The following is a 19,951-nucleotide window of genomic DNA, read 5'->3' on the forward strand; positions in this document are numbered from 1 at the left end:
TGCATCGCGTGATGGGGAAATATTGCATGCGCCAATGTGTCTAGCTACAGACAATACAACCGGTATCGATCATTCTACGGTGTACTAAATCCATACCACATAAAATAAAACTGTATCATGCATATAATACAGTTGTGTATAACTAATGCGCTAATATTATAGCTATGGGTAATAACAGTATCAAATAATAAGCTTAAAACTGACTATAGTATATAAAAAAATCTATATCCAGATCCCCATTGAACAATTTATTTCAAACTAAATTATTTAACATGTACATCTAGTTAAAAATAAAATTTTATGTAAATAAATGTAAATTAAAAGTTTTTATAAAAATTTGAATGATCCCACTGGCTTATTTTCGCAGTTAAATTCAATGAGTGAAATAGTATCGGCAAATTGAGAGAGCGAAAGTTCGTCCCAGTGCCTCTATCCTAGCCAGTCTGCAACACTATATAGTTAACTCTCTTCTTTTTCCCCTTGTCTGTCTGGCTGTACTACCCTTATCCTTACCCTTACTCTTACTCCATTGCACCACTACTCTTCTCTATGTTTACCCCTTCTTTTATGAAGCATAGTAGAGATAAAAAAGCATGACTACACAAAGAAGTTTTTTGTAAAAAAAAAAAAAAAAACTCCAGACGGTTCGGGTCTTCTTCAGTTATTTTTCTATAAATAGCTGAATTTTAAAATAAAAATTTTTTATGTCTTATGTAATCATATTAATTGATAGAAGGATTTATTTATATTTAATAAGCTTTATTAACTGTTAATAAATGATTTTTTAACATAGGATTTAATAAATATTTATTAACAGTTAATAAGTAATTTATTAAGTACAATTTATTAAATGTTAATAAATATTTATTAATGGTCAATGAATATTTGTTAATTGTTAACAAATATTTATTTAAAATAAAAAGCAAAAATAGCAATTTTTTTTGACACTTTTTATAACTCTACAGCTGGAATTTATGATAATAATTAAATTCACTAAATAAATTAACGTTTTTAATATTTAAAAATATAAAAGATAATTATGAGCTGTGATAGAATTTGCTATTTTACAATAAACGTTATTATAGTGTAATATAATTAATGCAAATAATTTAAAAAGATGATTTTTGTTTATAAGCAATCGTGATATCATGTGACATTGCAAGTCAAACAAATTCACTCAAAAAAATATTTATTAACTGTTAATAAATATTTGTTAACTATTAATAAATACTTATTAACTACTAGCCGTTACCCGCCCGCTTCGCGTGGCGTACAATATACGTGTATTTGTATATCTATATTCACAAATATAGGTATACAAATGCATAGAGTGATCATATAATGGTACATGATCATCTATTAGGGCTTTTACCTTATATAAAAATTTTTAATTTTTTTTATGTTTAATGCCTTCTTATTATCCTTTAGGAATTGAATTTTATAATTTTTTAATTAACGCCCACGCAAGGATTTGTGAGGGTGGCATTTCATAAAATTCATTCTTTACAGCTCAAAAACTCCAAAAAAATCAATCTGGCCAAGTTTCAATCCTTTAGCTGCTATAGATTAAAAGGTACAATTTCTTTTAATTTTACGCCCACGCACGGACATGTGGGGGTAGAATTTAATGAAATTTATTCTTAACAGCTCAAAAACGCCAAAAAAGCATTCTGGCCATGTTTCAAAGTTTTAATAGCTATGGATTGAAATTGACGAATTGTTTCTTAATTTGACGCCCACGCACGGGCACGCCAGGGGGGGTGGAATGTCACAGAATTCGTTTTTAAAAAGTTTCTAAATGTAATTTGAAACATTCTGACCAAGTTTTGAACTATTAAAAGCCATAATTGAAAAATATGAATTTTTTTTCGTGAACACCCCCGCAACCCCCCTTGTGGGTGGAATTTCGTGAAATCCGTTCTTAGCTGACCTCTACTTGGCAAAAGGAATATTCCTGCCAAATTTCAAGTCTCTAGGTCTTATAGTTCCAGAGATATCGTGATGAGTGACTATCTATATCTATAGAAAGTCTCCTATATATATATATAGATTAATGGATTTTCGAAACTTTTTGAATACGTACTTATCATGAAATTTATTTAATTATAATGGTCCTTAGAAAGCACTTGCTCTATAGAGCCAAAATTCAATAAATAAATAAAATAATAAAATCAAACACTGTACTAGCTAATATATTTTAAAATTAAAGATAGTCAGGGATAAAGAAAAAAAATTAACTTGAAAATAAATTTTCTTAGCTCAAGAAATTATTAATGAAGAATAAAAATTTCTTTCTTGCTCCAAAATAAATTTAACTGGTGCAAAAAATTATTTTTTTTTCTTCTTGGAAAAAAATTTACTAAATAAAAAAATATTCACCATGGTTTTTTATTGAGTTTTAGTGACTAATATTTAATATTATGATTGCCATAAGGCCCGCTTACTCGATCGATTTGGCGTCACGCAATTGACGAAAATAACAGACTGCCTGAACATGACCACGGAGAACATAGTTAAAATTAGTATGAGCTTTATTGAAACATTGAACCAACAGCAACTGTTAAACTTCAATTTTTTTACTAAAACTTGTAACGGTTACTTAATGAAAATTATAATAATTGTTATTCTATGTTAGCTTTGCTGTTTGCAATATTACTACAAAAATTTTATTTTCACTGACAGAAGGATTAACTATTGATAATTAAATTTATTTGAAGACAATTATTTAATTTATTAAATTTTAATGAATATTTTTTAACATTCAATAAATATTTATTTGGGAGGAAAGTACATTTATTAATAGTTAAAAAGTATTTATTAATAGTTAACAAATATTTATTAACAGTTAATAAATATTTTTTTGAGTGAATTTGTTTGGCTTGCAATGTCACATGATATCACGATTGCTTACAAACAAAAATCATCTTTATAAATTATTTGCATTAATTATATTACATTATAATAACGTTTATTGTAAAATAGCAAATTCTATCACAGCTCATAATTATCTTTTATATTTTTAAATATTAAAAACGTTAATTTATTTAGTGAATTTAATTATTATCATGTATTCCAGCTGTAGAGTTATAAAAAGTGTCAAAAGAAAATTGCTATTTTTGCTTTTTATTTTAAATAAATATTTGTTAACAGTTAAAAAATATTCATTGACCATTAATAAATATTTATTAACAGTTAATAAATTGTACTTAATAAATTACTTATTAACAGTTAATAAATATTTTTAACTTCCCGCTACGAAAATCGAAGATTTTCAAAAATCGGGAAGTTATTGTTTTCACCCCGTTTTGCAAAAATCAAGTTTTCATCAGATCTCGACGTTTGAAGGTCACAGGAAGCTTCCCTGACTATCCCCGTGAGGTTGTCACGGTGTCTGTATGTATGTATGTGTGTGTGTGTGTGTGTGTGTGTGTGTGTGTGTGTGTGTGTGTGTGTGTGTGTGTGTGTGTGTGTGTGTGTGTGTGTGTGTGTGTGTGTGTGTGTGTGAAAGTATGTGAACCGCTTATAACTTTTGAACGGCTTGACCGATTTCATCGCGGTTGGTGCCATTCGAAAGGGCTTGACCAAACTTAGATTTTGAAAACTATTTGGACCGATTCAGATCAATAGATTTTGAGAAATCTTCAAAAAACTGAAAAAAAAAATTTTTTTAAATGTGGTTTTTTTGGAATAACTTTTAAACGGCTTGATGGTTCAATTTCAAAAACTAATCAGCTCTTAACCTTAAAAAACCACGTCGATCGCCACCAGTCCGGTCAAAATCGGTTGATTCATTCGAGAGATATCGTGAACGAAAGAAAACCGAAAAAAGTGTTTTTTCGGAATAACTCCAAAATTCCTAGCGCGATCAATTCAAAATTTAAGATTCTTTGTGAGGCTTGAAAAACTGCGTCGAATGCTTCTAACCGCGTAAAAATCGGTTTATTCATTCAAAAGTTATTGTGGTTTAAAAATTCAAAAAATAGTGTCGTATCAAATCTCTATCAGACTTTTGAGCTCGAAGAGCTTTAAAGGAGAGGAAAGCAATCTCTTTGAGCTCGGAGAGCTCAAAATAACCCATAAATCGTATTTTTGAGCTCGAAGAGCTCAAAAACGTCATTGGTACAATTTTAAGCGCCTAAGTATGGAATTAGCGGGAAGTTGCAGGGATGGCCTTCAGGGTCAACCGTTTTCCTAATTTTTTTGAGTGAATTTGTTTGGCTTGCAATGTCACATGATATCACGATTGCTTACAAACAAAAATCATCTTTATAAATTATTTGCATTAATTATATTACATTATAATAACGTTTATTGTAAAATAGCAAATTCTATCACAGCTCATAATTATCTTTTATATTTTTAAATATTAAAAACGTTAATTTATTTAGTGAATTTAATTATTATCATGTATTCCAGCTGTAGAGTTATAAAAAGTGTCAAAAGAAAATTACTATTTTTGCTTTTTAGTTTAAATAAATATCTGTTAACAGTTAACAAATATTCATTAACCATTAATTTATTTATTATTTATTTATTTTAACAGTACATTGAACCCTACAGCAATGCCAATAATTGGGTTCCATAGAAAAGAAATGAATATAACAATTGTTTTATTATAATAAAGCTTACATATAAAATTAATAGTAGTAAGTCTATGCTTTATCTGATAAATTGATCATATATTATTTGATAGTAATTAACAATTAGATAGGATGCACTAAGTCAGTGTCCAATTGAGGAACAAAGTTTAGCAAGAGAGCCAATTAATAAATATTTATTAACAGTTAATAAATTGTACTTAATAAATTAATTATTAATTGTTAATAAATATTAGTTAACTGTTAACAAATATTTATTAACATTTAATAAATCATATTTAATAAATAATATATTAACTGTTAATAAATATTTATTAAATCCTATAATGTTAAAAAATCATTTATTAACAGTTAATAAAAAGCTTATTAAATATAAACAATTCCTTCTATCAGTGCAGATTATTTGACTAATAATACTCTGCGATATAAGTAAAAAAAATCAATTTCAGTTTCAAGAAAACTCCTTTTTTTTTTGTCGAGAGTAGAGCACTACCTCAACACTTCGCTTATGAGGCGTGCAATTAATTTAATATTGAAATAGATTTTAATTTTATGGGTGGAAAGATACATACCATAGTTAAAACCCTTTTTTTCCCTCATCTCCTTAATTTTCTTTTATAAAGTCGATCCGAGCTGTAGCGGTTGCAGTAGTTAGTAGTTAGTACATGTACAAATACATATAAACATACATGTGCATACCCAGTACAGTATAAAAGACAGGGTGAGCAGATCGGTGTAAGTGGGGACACGTCTGCGTTTACTTGTCGATGTGAGAATCGGATTTGTATAAGTGCAGACAGAAAGGGGGCTGTAAACGCACTCGCTGTCTCGTCGCATTGGCGTAGCTTCTAAAGTCTAGTAATATTTACAATGCACGTACATAATTGGGTCATCTAAGTATTGTGTATAAAATTCTTCTTAAAAGAATTTTTAATATTTTTTTTATATTTAAATTTAGCTAAAATTTTGTTTAAATAAATTTTTTTAAAATTTAATTTTATTATTTTTTAAAAGAAATAAATTAATTTTAGCTTCTAGGTAATTTAATTAGTAATTAAAAAATTGAATTTTTTTGGATGTATATATTGCATAATTATTAATATATGTGGAAGCAAAGACGTTGCATAATAAATAAGTGTAAAACATGGATGATCGATTAGAGAAAAAGCCATAAAGTTTGCATCCCCTCTGGCTCTGATGATGTGGGGTGTTTGGCCGTCGCGAAATATAAAGCATAGTTAGTAGAAGATGCGTGCGCACTGGTAGTGCAGTGGAGGTCATCCACCTGAAAGGTCGGGGTCATGTTTTACCTTGCAGAGAGAAAGCGAGAAAGAAAGCTTGAGGGAAAGAGAGGGTGATAGGGGAGAGCAAAATATAATATTACGGCGAGAGATGCGCGAGGACAGAGGGATCGAAGGCGACGTAGAGAGCGATGGACGAGTAGAGTTGCCAGGGTCGGGGGCGGACTAGATCTCCATAGCAACCCTCACACTGTCAAGGCTGGACTATCGGTTCTCGATGCGGTTTTTTTATGGAGCTTTTACATTTACTGATAAATTGTTAGTTATTTTTCTTAATGGGTAATATTAAGGTTCTTTATGTCGATTTGTAATTGGTTGTTGATATGGTAAACTTGGATTATTACCGTACACAAAAAAAAGGTTCACTTGAGCCAAGAATAGTATATTACACATCTAGGGCAGTAAAATAAGAATTGTCTCAGATCACATGTAATTGTTGTCCGAGGCGAAGCCGATTACCGCGATTATATTCAAGGCTTTTAACTGTCAAATAACTCGGCGTGTTTTAGTGTTAAATAAGTTTTTAAATAAATTGTTATATTTTTCATAATAATTATTCATTCATAGAAATTATTATTAATTAACTTTAATAATATTGATTACTTTATATCAAGTTTTTGATATTTAAATAACAATATAACCAAATGATTCGACGCATGTGCAGTAGGGGCGTCAATAATTGGGGTTACGGTACGTCAATAATTAGATCAATCAGTTTTTTAACCCGTCAATAATTGGTGTATCCAGATCCGAACAAAAACAGTTTCACTGTAAAAAAATCGCGCCAAGTCCACGTTCATAAGACTATTAAGAAAAAAAAATTTGTTTTTTTCTTTACAAAAATATATAAAATAAAAAAATTAAAAAATCCAAGTAACCGATATGATTGTTTATGATTTTCGGAATTTAAAAAAAATTTTGTTACAAATTTAAAAATTAAAAAAAAAGTTTGGAACGTATTTAGTGTGCGCGGTTGCAAAATTTGAAAAAATTGAAATACACAATGACGCACACTAAATACGTTCCAAACTTTTTTTTTAATTTTTAAATTTGTAAAAAAATTTTTTTTAATTTCCGAAAATCATAAACAATTATATCGGTTACTTGGATTTTTTAATTTTTTTATTTTATATATTTTTGTAAAGAAAAAAACAAATTTTTTTTTCTTAATAGTCTTATGAACGTGGACTTGGCGCGATTATTTTACAGTGAAACTGTTTTTGTTCGGATTTTAATATTTTTTGTAATTATAATAAAAATTTACAATTGGTACCAACTTAATTAAATCTCGCGTTGGTTGCATTTTTTATAGCAAACTATCCCCTTGAAACTACAGTTTGTGTAAAAATAATTCCAGCGCACCCTGGCGGGTGTAGATGCAAGCTGTGAAATATCTATTTTTAACTGTAGTTTCCCATCTAATGAAGGATTACTATGCATTCTCGAATTATTTAGTCTGTGGCAGATCACTTTGCCCATCGAAAAAAAGTCAGGATCGAAATTTTTGCGTTGCTATAGTTTGTGCTGATTAAATTTAATAATTTCAAGTAGATTAATTGTTATAAGTGAATATAATTCATTAATAACAGTCAAATAAAGTATGAATTACTGTTATAATATACAATTTAGGAAAAAAAAGTACCGTATAATTAAATAAAATTTTGCAACCTCAAAATACCGTTCTGCTTACAGTAAACACAGTTGGTAGTCTGGCGCTCCGTTTACAGCAGATTTGAACGGAACTTGGCGCCAGATTCTACCGAATCTGTGGATTAAAAAATTATAGTGACAGCTAAATTTAATGTCATTTAATTTTATGTGTTGATTGTTTCAGTGTGTAAATTTATTTTTTGTTAATTAATATTAATTACTTTGCATTTATTATCTGATTTATATTTGTTTCTTTTTTTTTAACTTTTTATTTGTTTTTAGGGACTCGCTTCGCTCGTGCGTTCAACTTCGCTTTCGTGGGCAATCGACAACTTGTCGCACTTGTTACACAATATACTATAAACAATAGTAATAATTGTATTGGTGAACTAAAAAATTATTTCGTTTAATTTAAGACTAAAAAAATTAATTTTGATATATTTCCGATTCGCATCTACAGTTATAATATTTAGTCATACTGAAATACATTTTTAACATGTATGTATATGAAATAATAATTGTTTTACGTGTTGAATACTATGATTCTTATAATTTTCATGTCTGTATCTATTTTCTACCCATCTAATTATTTACTAAGCAAATATTCGACTATATTAATAACGAAAAATAAGCACTTAAGTAAATGTTGAATATAAATTACTACGAATGACCAAAATATTAGTTTAGTTGCGACAATAATAATTTTAAATGAATATTAATTTAAATAAGCCGTTTCTTATAATAATTAAATATGTGAACATTATTTTCTATAATTTAAACCAATATTGAATATAATGCAGTAAGGTATGGATCATATTTGAGATGTCTGGTAGTCGAAAAAAGTTTTATCGCGCTGTCTCAAAGCAATCGGTCGATTACAGGTTCAATGTCAAGTGCAAATTCTGATATATTAATTCTTAATATCTCTCATGACACTCAGTTGTATATAATTTTTGTCATTGTTGATTGATATATTTTGTTGCAACTGTAATTAATTTATTTTTTGAATTATTCATAATGATAATAAATTTATAAACAGATTTAAAAACACTGTTTTAATTAATTAATTTTAATATTTTATTATTAATCTAACTGTTTTATCAGTTTAATAAAATATCGAATTTTTTTAAAATATAGCAGTCTTGTGACAATAATAAAAAAAGTATTACCGCAATTTAATTGTCTTGTAGCAGATAAAGAAGTTTTTATTATTATTTTAAAAGAGGAGGGACAAAATAAGATAGTACGAAAATATGGTATGAAAATTTTTTTTTCTATGATTTGTTTAAAATTTTATTTTTCAGCTCAAGAAAAAAAAATTTTCTGGATTTGGAAAAAATTTTAGATAAAAATTAGAGTTTTTAAGAAGAAAAATTTTAAGATCAATTTTTTCCATGAACTTACTGATAAAAAAAAAAAAAAAAACAAAATTTCGATCAATAAGTAGACTGTAATTTTTTAATAATAAATAATCAAATAATTAATTATTTGACATGTCAAAATTATTTTCGGGGAAACATAAAGGAAAAATTAAATAAAAATAAAAAAATCTTTATTAAATTCTTCTGAGCTTGTTTAAAACTTCATATAAATTATTCTAAGCTCAATTATGTAATTTTAACAAAATTATTATTCTATATTTAGCCCATTAATGATTTTATGAAATTTTAATCAATCAAATTAATAATAAATAATGAAATAATTAATAATTTGACTTGTCAAAATTATTATGATGACGGGAAAAAAAAGAAAAAATTACATTATATAATGTTACGAAGCTTCATATAATAAAATTGGAAAAATTAAAGTTTAACATTGTAATTTTGACAGATTTTGTAAGACTTACATTGTAAAATGTAAATATTACATTCAAAGTTGTGAAAATTAATATTTAAAGTTTGAATTTTAAAAATGTTATTATTTTAAACGAAAATTTTTCTAGTTTTAAATTAAAAGCGATATTTAAGTAATAGTAATAATTACTATTTATATAATGTGATTTTTGTCTCTATCATTGATATTCTTTGAACTTTGAAAGACTAGGTCTTTTTTTTTGATTATATAAAAAATATTATTTATTTTTGAAATTATACTAAACATTCCTCAGTAAAAACTACGCAGTTTTTTTTAATAATTTTTTATTTTTATTTCTAATGAAAACTCAATACTTTTATGTTTAGCTGTAAAATTTAACAGATAGTATGTATCATGAAAATTTAACGATCAAAAGTATTTTCCATTATTGCCTCTAATCAATTTTAGTGTCATGAGCAGTTTTCAATCCGTATTATATAAGTCTAAAGTAAAAATATAATCGGTTAAAAATATAATAGATAGATCATTGCGTTTTTAAAGTTTAAAAAAATAAAATTATTGTCAAGTTAATAACAATGAAATTTTACCTTATAATTTACTTATTTGCATTCATAATTGTTATTAGAGGAAGATTTAAACAAAATTTATGTTTTCGCAACAGTAGTTTTGTAAGTATTATAATAATTATTAAAATATTAATTTTTGTAAAAATAAAAATAATTTTAAATTCTCTTTTAGTGTTCATCAAATAAAGACTGCTGTTTTGAATTGAGTTGTGTTAACGATAAGGCTGATTTTTATGTTAATCAATTTTGTACACCTTTAAGAGAATATAATATTAATGACAATTCTAAGACTGTGTTAAATATTAAAAAAACACATCGCCAATGTGTTGCTAATAAAAATAAAGTAAGTAAATCATGCAACGTATTCACTGAGAAAAAAAATTTATTCGTTGAAATTTTTAATAATTTTATTTTTTAGCTGAAGAAATAAAAATTTTTTTCACAATAATTTTCATGAAAAAAAAATGATTAAGATTGGGAAAGAACAATTTTGGATAAAAATTCGCAAATTGTTTATCTAAAATTGTTTTTTTGCAAATCAAAAAAATTTTTTTTTAACTGAAAAATTTCGGTGAAAAAAATTGAATTTTTTTTAGCTAAAAAGTGAAATTGTTGAAAACTTTTAAACAAATTAATTTCTTGTCACAATAATGTCTGTTTTTTTTCGAAATACATTTTTTCTCTCAGTGTACTTATAATAGATATTTATACATAGTTTAATCAAATAAATTAAATTTTCAGTGTAAACAAAATCGTGAGTGTTGCTCTCGCATTTGTTATCGAGATATTGGCTCTGGTTTGTCAGAATGTATCGAGCATTCTTAAGCAATCAAATTTTTCAGTAGATTTCGTAAAAATTTTGCTATATGTTGACATTACTCGACGAGCTGAGTCAGAAAATACATATGGTTCAAAAGTTTATAGATGGGTGATTCTCTGTAAGGATGTTTTTCGCTGTCCCAGGCATTTTTTTATTAAAAAAATTGTTATTTTGCTGCTAAAAAAAATTTGTTACAAAAGTAAAAAAACATTTCTATTTGGAGCATTGAAAACTAAAATGAAATAAATTTTGGTTTTTTTGTTATGAATTCGTAAACCACCAAAATAACAGTCCCCTGGGCTGTCCCATTCACAAAATTAAAACTTTAAGATTAAATTTTAATTTATTCGTCAATAATATATAATTTGGTCCATAATGTTTATAAACTTAATTAGTTAACTAACAATCTTCTTCAATAAAAAGTACCGAAAATTAATTTGTTTTATTAAATTCATTAAACCAAAGTTTGTCCCAGGCATTTTAAGAACAGTCCCCTGCCAGAAGTTCAAAGCCAAAAAAAAAAGATCCAGCGTATTATTTTACCTTTTGTACGGTTTATAAGGATCTAACTAGCCTTAAGTTAATAACCATAGGGCTGTTAGCGCTTTATCGCCATTTTATTTAGTGTCAAAGCACCGTTTTTTCTGGAAATATGTGTCTGGGCCACTTCAAAACTCAGTCCCCTGGCAACTATTTTTATTTATAATTTATTTATAAAATTGTATCTATAAGTCTTAATATTATTCTAATTAATGTAAACATTCATTGAGAACTTGAAAAGTTGAATGCATTGAAATAGTTTGCTTGATTTTTCTCAATTTGATAAAAAAAAATCAGGAAAACGGTTGCCCGACTAGAAATTGTAGTGAGGAATGCCGAAGAATTAGTGAGGGGCAAGTTTGGCTTGCCTAACTTAGGCAAGCCTAATTTGCGCCTTCTTAAATCCACGTTAGGCAAAACGAAGATTGGCATGCCAAATTTGCATGTAATTTGGGACATCTATGGCAAGCCGAACTTCGGCGAACCTTTGGAACGCCTGACTAGCTGGAAGTAACGATAACCAAAGATTTGCCGAAGTTTGGCTTGCCATAAATGTCCCTAATTACCTTTAAGTTTGGTAAACTGAACTTTCGTAAGTCTTTGGATTTTATAATTTCCTGCAAGTTAGGTATTCCAAACATTCGCCAAACTTCGTCTTACCATAGATGGCCCCAATTACTTTTAAGTTTGGCAAACCGAACTTCCGTAGACCTTTGGATTTTATAATTTCCTGCAAGTTAGGCATTCCAAACGTTTGACGAACTTCGGCGTTTCTTGCCAAAGTACTCTAAAACGGAGTGGGAGAAGATATTTGGCTTCAAGTCTTTCCAAGGTTAAGCCTTTTAGTTATATACATATAAAAGTGTGTATTTATGAGAGTATTTGTGTATTGTACATATAAATATGGTGTCTCATGTACCCGACTAGAAATTTCATTGAGGCATATGCCGAAGAACCAATTCGGGGCAAGTTTGGCTTGCCTAACTTAGGCTTGCCTAGGTTGTATCTCATAAAAACCAAGGTAGGCAGAACGAAATGTTTGGCTTGCCATATTTGAACGTAACTAGGAAAGTTTCATGGATTCCTTAAGTCATATCATGGGAACGCCGAACTGATTTCAAGTAACGATAACCTGAGTTTTGCTAGTTTGGAGCGAACTTGGCTTTCCGAACTTAGGCTAGCCCAATTCGAATCTTATTTGTTTTAAATTAGGCAAGCCGAACATTGGTTGTGCTTATAAGTATCTTGAAGTAAGAGGTCGCTCATCATCGGCGTAGCGTCGCGGTATGGTATAGGGCCCTCGTGCGTCGGGTACCGTGTTCGAGTCTCGCGTTCGACATGTACGATTTTTAATAATTAATAATTTCTAATTATAATTACTATTAAGGCGAGTATAAAGTAAAGTTAAGTGTTATGTGTGATTAGTGTATCTAACTCCTCCATCATCTCCTTCCCCCTTGACTTATCAAATCTACCAATCAAAAAAACCTCTTCACATTAAAAAACGCTCCAAAAAACAAAAAAAAATTACAGAAAAAATAAAATTAAATAATAAAAATAATATTAAATAAAAGCAACAAAGAATTTTTTTTTTTTATTCATGAAATATTTAAAAAATTTAGTCCTAAATTTAATATTTATACTTAAAATAGTAAAAGAAGATAAAAAAATAAGCATTTGTTATTATTAATTTTCGCTTGATAATAAAAAAGCTAAAAATCAAGAAAGAATTAGATTTGGATTCTTCGTTGCGAATTTGGTTTCCAAACTGCAACCTAATCAGGAAGCCAAGTTAGGCTGAGCCTCGCAACTGCGTTACATCCCAAACTTCGGCCTGGTTTGGATGCCTCACTTACTGCAAGTTTGGAATTCGGCATGCCTTACTTGCGCCAAATCACTGCCTCACTGAAATTTCTAGTCGGGATTGTCTCCATCATTGATATTCTTTGAACTTTGAAAGACTAGGTCTTTTTTTTTAATTATATAAAAAATATTATTTATTTTTGAAATTATACTAAACATTCCTCAGTAAAAACTACGCAGTTTTTTTTAATAATTTTTTATTTTTATTTCTAATAAAAACTCAATACTTTTATGTTTAGCTGTAAAATTTAACAGATAGTACGTATCATAAAAATTTAACGATCAAAAGTATTTTCGATTATTGCCTCTAATTAATTTTAGTGTCATGAGCAGTTTTCAATCCGTATTATATAAGTCTAAAGTAAAAATATAATCGGTTAAAAATATAATAGATAGATCATTGCGTTTTTAAAGTTTAAAAAAAATAAAATTATTGTCAAGTTAATAACAATGAAATTTTACCTTATAATTTACTTATTTGCATTCATAATTGTTATTAGAGGAAGATTTAAAAAAAATTTATGTTTTTACGACAGTAGTCTTGTAAGTATTATAATAATTATTAAAATATTAATTTTTGTAAAAAATAAAGATAATTTTAAGTTCTCTTTTAGTGTTCATCAAATAAAGACTGCTGTTTTGAATTGAGTTGTGTTACCTATAAGGCTTATTTTTTCATTCATCAATTTTGTACACCTTTAAGAGAATATAATATTAATGACAATTCTAATACTGTGTTGAATATTAAAAAAACACATCGCCAATGTGTTGCTAATAAAAATAAAGTAAGTAAATCATGCAACGTATTCACTGAGAAAAAAAATTTATTCGTTGAAATTTTTAATAATTTTATTTTTTAGCTGAAGAAATAAAAATTTTTTTCACAATAATTTTCATGAAAAAAAAATGATTAAGATTGGGAAAGAACAATTTTGGATAAAAATTCGCAAATTGTTTATCTAAAATTGTTTTTTTGCAAATCAAAAAAATTTTTTTTTAACTGAAAAATTTCGGTGAAAAAAATTGAATTTTTTTTAGCTAAAAAGTGAAATTGTTGAAAACTTTTAAACAAATTAATTTCTTGTCACAATAATGTCTGTTTTTTTTCGAAATACATTTTTTCTATCAGTGTACTTATAATAGATATTTATACATAGTTTAATCAAATAAATTAAATTTTCAGTGTAAACAAAATCGTGAGTGTTGCTCTCGCACTTGTTATCGAGATATTGGCTCTGGTTTGTCAGAATGTATCGAGCATTTTTAAGCAATCAAATTTTTCAGTAGATTTCGTAAAAATTTTGCTATATGTTGACATTACTCGACGAGCTGATTCAGAAAATACATATGGTTCAAAAGTTTATAGATGGGTGATTCTCTGTAAGGATGTTTTTCGCTGTCCCAGGCATTTTTTTATTAAAAAAATTGTTATTTTGTTGCTAAAAAAAATTTGTTACAAAAGTAAAAAAACATTTCTATTTGGAGCATTGAAAACTAAAATGAAATAAATTTTGGTTTTTTGTTATGAATTCGTAAACCACCAAAATAACAGTCCCCTGGGCTGTCCCATTCACAAAATTAAAACTTTAAGATTAAATTTTAATTTATTCGTCAATAATATATAATTTGGTCCATAATGTTTATAAACTTAATTAGTTAACTAACAATCTTCTTCAATAAAAAGTACCGAAAATTAATTTGTTTTATTAAATTCATTAAACCAAAGTTTGTCCCAGGCATTTTAGACTAAATTTTTTAAATATTTCATGAATAAAAAAAACAAATTCTTTGTTGCTTTTATTTAATATTATTTTTATTATTTAATTTTATTTTTTCTGTAATTTCTTTTTGTTTTTTGGAGCGTTTTTTAATGTGAAGAGGTTTTTTTGATTGGTAGATTTGATAAGTCAAGGGGGAAGGAGATGATGGAGGAGTTAGATACACTAATCACATAAAACACTTAACTTTACTTCACACTCGCCTTAATAGTAATTATAATTAGAAATTATTAATTATTAAAAATCGTACATGTCGAACGCGAGACTCGAACACGGTACCCGACGCACGAGGGCCCTATACCATACCGCGACGCTACGCCGATGATGAGCGACCTCTTACTTCAAGATACTTATAAGCACAACCAATGTTCGGCTTGCCTAATTTAAAACAAATAAGATTCGAATTGGGCTAGCCTAAGTTCGGAAAGCCAAGTTCGCTCCAAACTAGCAAAACTCAGGTTATCGTTACTTGAAACCAGTTCAGCGTTCCCATGATATATCAGACTTAAGGAATCCATGAAACTTTCCTAGTTACGTTCAAATATGGCAAGCCAAACATTTCGTTCTGCCTACCTTGGTTTTTATGAAATACAACCTAGGCAAGCCTAAGTTAGGCAAGCCAAACTTGCCCCGAATTGGTTCTTCGGCATATGCCTCAATGAAATTTCTAGTCGGGTACATGAGACACCATGTTTATATGTACAATACACAAATACTCTCATAAATACACACTTTTATATGTATAGAACTAAAAGACTTAACCTTGGAAAGACTTGAAGCCAAATATCTTCTCCCACTCCGTTTTAGAGTACTTTGGCAAGAAACACCGAAGTTCGTCAAACGTTTGGAATGCCTAACTTGCAGGAAATTATAAAATCCAAAGGTCTACGGAAGTTCGGTTTGCCAAACTTAAAAGTAATTGGGGCCATCTATGGTAAGAAGAAATTTGGCGAATGTTCCCGAGTAAAAACAGAATTCCGCCGCACTACCGCCGCAACACCGCTGCACGGCTTTTTAAGCGCCGCACCACCGCTGCACTACAGCTGTGACAATTTTGGTTATTTTATAAGTGCCGTATCACCGCCGCACAACCGCCGTGACAAGTAAAGAATTTATTTATTCGCCGCACTACCGCCGCACCAGCGCCGTGACAAGTAAATAAATTTCTATTCGCCGCACCACCGCTGCACCACCGCCGCACCACAGCTGTGACGCGCCCGGGTAAAAATAAAATTATTAATTTTTACGAAAAAATAATAAATTTCGTTCGACCGCCGCACCACCGCTGCACCACCGCCGCACCATACCACTGTTTGATGGTATATACATTAAAATAATATATTCGTTGATCATTCAAATAGCTTAACTAAATTTTTTAAGTTAAGTATGGCTTGCAGTGCAGTTGGCAATGTTCGAGACTTCCATGCAGACGATCCAGGTTCGAATCCCATCACAGTTCAATTTTTAAAATTCTTTCAGAGTATTTCGATAGGCGTACCGCTTCTGTGCAACCCGAGGACGAAATTAAAAATCTACATCAACAATACGACTAAAAAAATCAATAATTTCGCGGTGCTTTGGCCTGATTTAAAAAAAAATTTTTTTTTTTAATATTAGGCATTCGATTAAAAGGAGGTTGATCAATAGGTCTTACATAAAGATTTCTAGTCGCATTATTTATTAATTAATTATTGCGTGATAAATTAATTATGATACCATTTTTTGTGAAATTGTAGGTATGATTTAGCATTGGTGCGGCGGTGGTGCAGCGGTAGTGCGGCGATGCTAGGGGGAGTAAATTTTTAGCGTGCGGCGTAATAGTCCGCCAAACGGCGGTCGTGCAGCGGTGGTGCGGCGGTATGGTGCGGCGGTGGTGCAGCGGTGGTGCGGCGGTCGAACGAAATTTATTATTTTTCCGTAAAAAATAATAATTTCATTTTTACTCGGGTTTGGAATACCTAACTTGCAGGAAATTATAAAATCCAAAGGCTTACGAAAGTTCGGTTTACCAAACTTAAAGGTAATTTAGGGACATTTATGGCAAGCCAAACTTCGGCAAATCTTTGGTTATCGTTACTTCCAGCTAATCAGGCATTCCAAAAGTTCGCCGAAGTTCGGCTTGCCATAGATGTCCCAAATTACATGCAAATTTGGCATGCCAATCTTCGTTTTGCCTAAGGTGGATTTAAGAAGGCGCAAATTAGGCTTGCCTAAGTTAGGCAAGCCAAACTTGCCCCTCACTAATTCTTCGGCATTCCTCACTACAATTTCTAGTCGGGTCAACGCAGTTTTTTGAGTTCTTTGAAAAATCTTCAAGCGTAAACTGGTCAGACTGAAAATTTCATAGAAATTCTGAAAAAAACATTTTTTTTAATTTTTTTCGACAACGATATCTCACGAAAAAACCAACCGATTTTGACCAGGCTGGTGGCAATCGACGTGGTTTTTTGAGGTTGAGCTGATTAGTTTTTGGAATTGAAAAATTTTTTTTCAAATGTGGTTTTTTTGGAATAACTTTTAAACGGCTTTATGGTTCAATTCCAAAAACTAATCAGCTCTTAACCTCAAAAAACCACGTCGATCGCCACCAGTCCGGTCAAAATCAGTTGATTCGTTCGAGAGATATCGTGAACGAAAGAAAACCGAAAGAAGTGTTTTTTCGGAATAACTCCGAAATTCCTAGCGCGATCAATTCAAAATTTAAGATTCTTTGTGAGGCTTGAAAAACTGCGTCGAATTCTGCCAACCGCGTGAAAATCGGTTTATTCATTAAAAAGTTATTGCGGTTTAAAAATTCAAAAAATAGTGTCATCAAATCTCTATCAAACTTTTGAGCTTGAAGAGCTCAAAAACATCATTGGTGCAATTTTAAGCGCCTAAGTATGGAATTAGCGGGAAGTTGCAGGGATGGCCTTCAGGGTCAACCGTTTTCCTAATTTTTTTTTCTCGAAATAACTGAAATTTTAAAACTTTAAATTGATTAAACGCCTTTAAACTTATTATTTTTATTGAGGTATGAAATCTACTTCTATTCCGGCTGCCGAATGACCTTTTACTATTATTTCTTATTAAAGTTGTTTTAAATTTGCTACAATATGTATACTATTTATTAATTTATTTATATTTATCTCTAAAAAAAATTGTAAGAAATATTTTGAAATAAAATGTTTCCAAAAAGAAATTAAAATAACGATATGTTAATAAGTTTGCTTTTTATCTCACTATCACCTTCAATCAAATGAAAGTAGAAGTCGTACTCTCACTCTTATTCTAATTTTTCACTTCTGAGCTCTTAGAAAGTTATCACAATAACTGAACAATACATAATAAGTAGGTTAGATTTTCATACTTCTGTACATATTTAAACTTTTCTATGCTTAAATAATTATTAAAGAATAATTTAATAATTCAGCATATAAATATTGTCATCATTATTATATTATATTATATTATAATTATAATAAAAATTTCACCGTTCATAAATTTTCGCCCAAAATAATTATAATGAAATAATAATTAAAATTTATTAAAAACTTAAAAAGATTTCTAAGCGCAGCAATAACGAAAAGCTTATTATCTGGCGTCGACCTTGATCATCTCTCCCCTCTCATGATTTCTCCTTCTCTCAACTTGCTCTTTCTTTATTCTAACTCATGCGTGCTATAACACGTTTAATCCCTAACCTAATACAACCTGAAATCTTACAGCGTTGACCCAGACTGCAACGAGCCAATATCTAGACCGGTTTCAATGATTCAAGTTCATCTAGATCTAAATGTACGAGCCGCATAAATCCTTTTTATAATAACCGGCTTGCAATCGTCGATTAATGTGGGAGTTCTTTTCTTTTTTTTTTTGTTATAATTACAATTATTATTTTCCCAAATAATAATCTTTATTTAAAGATTCAATTTTACGTTAAAAAATCAATCTTATCAAGGTCATGGTACTCTTCGTAATTTTTAATAATTAATCCTTCAATTTTAATTAATATTTTATAATTATTATTCTTTTTAATTCTCAATTAAGACTTTATGGCATGCATATTTATTTTATTTTACAATTATTTAATATTACCGCGAAAATATTGGTCTTAAAAAATTTTTTTAAAAAAAGTTGTGCGAAATTTAATTTTCTAAAAACATGTCTTTTATGATTTTTTAAAAAAACTAATATTTTCGCTGTAATATTCTAAAATTAAGATTAATAATTAAAGATTCTAATTTTTTAAAAATTATGATGGATTTTAATTTTGAAAATTCAGCGAAAATATTGTTTTTTTTTTTTTTTTTTTTTTTTTAATCATAAGACATTTTTCTTATAAAATTAAGTTTTAAACTTTTGTTTAAAAATAATTTTTTTAGGACCAATTTTTTTCGCCGTAATATCAAAAATTTGAATTGTTATTTTTAAATTCTAAGTTTTGGTGCTATTATTAATAATAAATTAATAATAAAATTTATTAATAATAAAATATTAGCAAAGCTATAAAAATTTTTTTCTGAATCATTAAATTCTCTATAAATCAAAATTAAATAACTAAAGTAAATTTTAATCAATTAAATAAATAATAAATTACTTGAATAAATTAAATCAAGTTGTCTACAATATTAGGATTATTATAAAAAATTATAGATAGTTATTATCACTACGCAGAGATATGAGTGTAAATGCAATGTTATCAGTATTGTCATTGACATTTTAAATAAAAATAAAAAAAAAGCCTTATTAAATTCTTTTGAGCTTGTTTAAAACTTCACATAATTGTTCTAAGCTCAATTATGTCATTTTAACAAAATTCTTCTTTTATTTTTAGCTTATTAATAATTTTAATAAATTTTAATCAATCAAATTCAATAATAGATTAAATAAAAATTAAATATTATGAAGAAAAGTTTAAAGATCAATTTTTTTCATGAACTTACTGGCAAAAAAAACAAATTCTCGATCGCAAATAGACTGTATTAGAAATTTTAATAATAAATAACCAAATAATTATTAGAAATGTCAAAATGAGGTT

This window comes from Cotesia glomerata, linkage group LG8 (genome assembly GCF_020080835.1).
Source record: "Cotesia glomerata isolate CgM1 linkage group LG8, MPM_Cglom_v2.3, whole genome shotgun sequence".
NCBI classification, from domain to species: domain Eukaryota; kingdom Metazoa; phylum Arthropoda; class Insecta; order Hymenoptera; family Braconidae; genus Cotesia; species Cotesia glomerata.